The sequence below is a fragment of the Notothenia rossii genome (genome assembly GCF_949606895.1).
Source record: "Notothenia rossii genome assembly, chromosome: 2".
Taxonomy (NCBI): Eukaryota; Metazoa; Chordata; class Actinopteri; order Perciformes; family Nototheniidae; genus Notothenia; species Notothenia rossii.
The window spans coordinates 93,884,326-93,889,668 of NC_136904.1; positions in this window are offsets into that span (position 1 = coordinate 93,884,326).

The following is a 5,343-nucleotide window of genomic DNA, read 5'->3' on the forward strand; positions in this document are numbered from 1 at the left end:
GTGTGTGTGTGTGTGTGTGTGTGTGTGTGTGTGTGTGTGTGTGTGTGTGTGTGTGTGTGTGTGTGTGTGTGTGTGTGTGTGTGTGTGTGTGTGTGTGTGTGTGTGTGTGTGTGTGTGTGTGTGTGTGTGTGTGTGTGTGTGTGTGTGTAGGCATGTTTCCAGTAGTTCCTGCCTACTAATTTGCAGCAGTGTTTTCTCAGCTGCAGTTTCCATGAGAGAGAAGAGAAAAATGTTTTTGTGGATTTACTGCTATTACACCTCCTTATCCTCCTCCTCCTCCTCCTCCTCCTCTTCCTCCTCTCTCCTCTTCCTCCTCTCCTCCTCTTCTCTCCTGCATGTTGACTGACTGAAAACACACCTGGTGTTGGTAAAAGGTGTGTGTGTTCATGCAGGCTCTATAGTGGATCTATTCATGTTGCTGAATGCTGACACAGCACATACTGAAACACACAGAATATGTTCAAAGGGACTGAGCTGCGTTAAAGCTGCAGGAAGTCCTGATTCAACACTAGAGGGCGAAAAGGAGGCAGGAAACAGTTCACGCATTAACACGAAATTAAGAAGCAGAGAACGCCAGTCCAATAGTTTACTTAGCTCAGGGGTCTGTGGTGTTTTTAGCTCAGATGTAGCCTCATTTTCATCCTATTTACAGCCCTTGTTTGATCCAACTTTGTGTATGGCTGTAGCCCTTGTTCAGTCCAGTTTTATTACAATATACTGAAGTGCTTAACCCTGATTTTGTCCACTATTGGTTCTCCAATACTCTGGTGGTGTTTCGTGTTTCTTTTTAGCGCTGGTTAAGTCTAACAATCAGCAGTGTTATCCGGTATTCATTGGTGTTGATCTCTGGTTCTATACTATAATTGGTGTCCTTATATTCTGTCGTATTTTAGCCCTGGTTTGGTCAATTAGTTAATGGTGTTTTAGCCCTGTTTTTGCATTGGTTTAGTCTAGTATTCACCGGTGTTATAGCCCTGATTAGATCCAATGATTTAGCCCTTTTGGGGTCCAATACTCTATGGTGTTTAAGTCCTGGTTCGGTCCAAAACAATGTGGTATGTCTTTGATGGCCCTGATTTGGTCCATTTCTTTTAATGGTTTTTAAACGTGGTTTGGTCCAATATTTGGTGGAGCTTTAGAACTGGGTTTTGTTGGCATATTATCTGTATGGTTCATTATTCTGCTTTGTTTTAGCCCTGGTTTGCCCGGTACACCTTGGTTTGGTGACCACATATTCTCTGGTGATGTAGCCCTGGTTTGGTCCATTACTTAGTGCATATAGTGTCCATTACCAACTTGTGTTATGATTTAGCCCTGGTTTGGTCAACTACTTGGTGTTGTTCTACGTATAAAGTGTTTAGAAAAACAAAAACGTGGTTGTTGTTAATCGGCCGTGTTAAACTTCACATCTGTTGATCGGAGAAATAAAAAACCCTTGTTATCCAACAAAAACACACACAAGCAGAGCTTCATCTGAAATCACACACACACACACACACACACACACACACACACACACACACACACACACACACACACACACACACACACACACACACACACACACACACACACACACACACACACACACACACACACACACACACACACACACACTCAGTAATACCAGGTTGGTTCCCACAATACCTTGGCCAGTGTTTGTCCAACTCGCTCCATTTCACATCATGAAACAATAGAGCCAAACACACAGTAAGTGGTTCCAGTGGTTCCAGTGGTTTCAGTGGTTTATGGAGCAATGCTGCGTCAATGCTGACCTCCAGCTGCCCACAAAACACAGGGAGAGAAGGAGGAAGGAGGGAAGGAGGAGGGAGGGTGAGGAAGGGAGGGAGGGATATACAGAAATGTCCTGATCCTATAATACTCAGAAGTGGAAAGTACATGAAGGTCATTCAGATAATTACAGTACGGGGGAACATTTTTTAAGATGTGGTGTTTTAGCAGAATATTTCCACTGTAGGTTTGTTTCCCCCTGGTTCAGTGGTTCAGCCCCAGTTTGGGGGGTTTCCATCGTGCTTCAGCCCTCTTTTGATACAATACTTACTGGTGTTTTAGTCTTGGGTTGGTCTTCTGTCCTTTTGGTCTTTTAGTGCTGGTACAGTCCACCATTTCTAGTGATTTGTGTAGTTTTCATTGGTGTTTTGGCCCTGGTTTGGTCCAATATTTACTGAAGTTTTAAGTCATAGTTTGGTCCAATATTTTACAATCTTAAAGTTTGATCTAAAATGTTGGCAGTAATTGTCCTAGTTTGGTCCAGTAGTACTCAGTCAGGTTTTAACCATGGGTGCATCCAGTATTGTTGTGTTTCTGCCCTGAGTGCCCTTAGATTCTCTTGTGTTGCAGTCACTGTTTTGTTCAATATGTCCTTGTGTTTCTGTACCAGTTTGGTCTAATATTGATCTGTTCTTTAGCCCTGGTTTTGGTCTAATATTGATTTGTTCTTTAGTCCTGGTTTTGGTCTAATATTGATTAGTTCTTTAGCCCTGGTTTTGGTCTAATATTGATTTGTTCTTTAGCCCTGGTTTTGGTCTAATATTGATTTGTTCTTTAGCCCTGGTTTTGGTCTCATATTGATTAGTTCTTTAGCCCTGGTTTTGGTCTAATATTGATTAGTTCTTTAGCCCTGGTTTTGGTCTAATATTGATTTGTTCTTTAGCCCTGGTTTTGGTCTAATATTGATTAGTTCTTTAGCCCTGGTTTTGGTCTAATATTGATTTGTTCTTTAGCCCTGGTTTTGGTCTAATATTGATTTGTTCTTTAGCCCTGGTTTTGGTCTAATATTGATTAGTTCTTTAGCCCTGGTTTTGGTCTAATATTGATTAGTTCTTTAGCCCTGGTTTTGGTCTAATATTGATTTGTTCTTTAGCCCTGGTTTTGGTCTAATATTGACTTGTTCTTTAGCCCTGGTTTTGGTCTAATATTGATGAGCTCTTTAGTCCTGGTTTTGGTCTAATATTGATTAGTTCTTTAGCCCTGGTTTTGGTCTAATATTGATTAGTTCTTTAGCCCTGGTTTTGGTCTAATATTGATTTGTTCTTTAGCCCTGGTTTTGGTCTAATATTGATTAGTTCTTTAGCCCTGGTTTTGGTCTAATATTGATTTGTTCTTAGCCCTGGTTTTGGTCTAATATTGACTTGTTCTTTAGCCCTGGTTTTGGTCTAATATTGATTAGTTCTTTAGCCCTGGTTTTGGTCTAATATTGATTAGTTCTTTAGCCCTGGTTTTGGTCTAATATTGATTAGTTCTTTAGCCCTGGTTTTGGTCTAATATTGATTAGTTCTTTAGCCCTGGTTTTGGTCTAATATTGATTTGTTCTTTAGCCCTGGTTTTGGTCTAATATTGATTTGTTCTTTAGCCCTGGTTTTGGTCTAATATTGATTTGTTCTTTAGTCCTGGTTTTGGTCTAATATTGATTAGTTCTTTAGCCCTGGTTTTGGTCTAATATTGATTTGTTCTTTAGTCCTGGTTTTGGTCTAATATTGATTAGTTCTTTAGCCCTGGTTTTGGTCTAATATTGATTTGTTCTTTAGTCCTGGTTTTGGTCTAATATTGATTTGTTCTTTAGCCCTGGTTTTGGTCTAATATTGATTTGTTCTTTAGTCCTGGTTTTGGTCTAATATTGATTTGTTCTTTAGTCCTGGTTTTGGTCTAATATTGATTTGTTCTTTAGCCCTGGTTTTGGTCTAATATTGATTAGTTCTTTAGCCCTGGTTTTGGTCTAATATTGATTAGTTCTTTAGCCCTGGTTTTGGTCTAATATTGATCTGTTCTTTAGCCCTGGTTTTGGTCTAATATTGATTTGTTCTTTAGCCCTGGTTTTGGTCTAATATTGATTTGTTCTTTAGCCCTGGTTTTGGTCTAATATTGATTAGTTCTTTAGCCCTGGTTTTGGTCTAATATTGACTTGTTCTTTAGCCCTGGTTTTGGTCTAATATTGATTAGTTCTTTAGCCCTGGTTTTGGTCTAATATTGATTTGTTCTTTAGTCCTGGTTTTGGTCTAATATTGATTTGTTCTTTAGCCCTGGTTTTGGTCTAATATTGACTAGTTCTTTAGCCCTGGTTTTGGTCTAATATTGATTAGTTCTTTAGCCCTGGTTTTGGTCTAATATTGATTAGTTCTTTAGCCCTGGTTTTGGTCTAATATTGATTAGTTCTTTAGCCCCGGTTTTGGTCTAATATTGATCTGTTCTTTAGTCCTGGTTTTGGTCTAATATTGATTAGTTCTTTAGTCCTGGTTTTGGTCTAATATTGATTAGCTCTTTAGTCCTGGTTTTGGTCTAATATTGATTTGTTCTTAGCCCTGGTTTTGGTCTAATATTGATTAGTTCTTTAGTCCTGGTTTTGGTCTAATATTGATTCGCTCTTTAGTCCTGGTTTTGGTCTAATATTGATTTGTTCTTTAGCCCTGGTTTTGGTCTAATATTGATTAGTTCTTTAGCCCTGGTTTTGGTCTAATATTGATCTGTTCTTTAGCCCTGGTTTTGGTCTAATATTGATTAGTTCTTTAGCCCTGGTTTTGGTCTAATATTGATCTGTTCTTTAGCCCTGGTTTTGGTCTAATATTGATTAGTTCTTTAGCCCTGGGTTTGGTCTAATATTGATTAGTTCTTTAGCCCTGGTTTTGGTCTAATATTGATTAGTTCTTTAGCCCTGGTTTTGGTCTAATATTGATTTGTTCTTTAGCCCTGGTTTTGGTCTAATATTGACTTGTTCTTTAGCCCTGGTTTTGGTCTAATATTGATTTGTTCTTTAGCCCTGGTTTTGGTCTAATATTGATTAGTTCTTTAGCCCTGGTTTTGGTCTAATATTGATTTGTTCTTTAGCCCTGGTTTTGGTCTAATATTGATTTGTTCTTTAGCCCTGGTTTTGGTCTAATATTGATTAGTTCTTTAGCCCTGGTTTTGGTCTAATATTGATTAGTTCTTTAGCCCTGGTTTTGGTCTAATATTGATTTGTTCTTTAGCCCTGGTTTTGGTCTAATATTGATTAGTTCTTTAGCCCTGGTTTTGGTCTAATATTGATTTGTTCTTTAGCCCTGGTTTTGGTCTAATATTGACTTGTTCTTTAGCCCTGGTTTTGGTCTAATATTGATTAGTTCTTTAGCCCTGGTTTACGCGCTCTACTATTGATTAGTTCTTTAGCCCTGTTTTGGTCTAATATTGATTTGTTCTTTAGCCCTGGTTTTGGTCTAATATTGATTAGTTCTTTAGCCCGGTTTTGGTCTAATATTGATTTGTTCTTTAGCCCTGGTTTTGGTCTAATATTGACTTGTTCTTTAGCCCTGGTTTTGGTCTAATATTTGATTAGTTCTTTAGCCCTGGTTT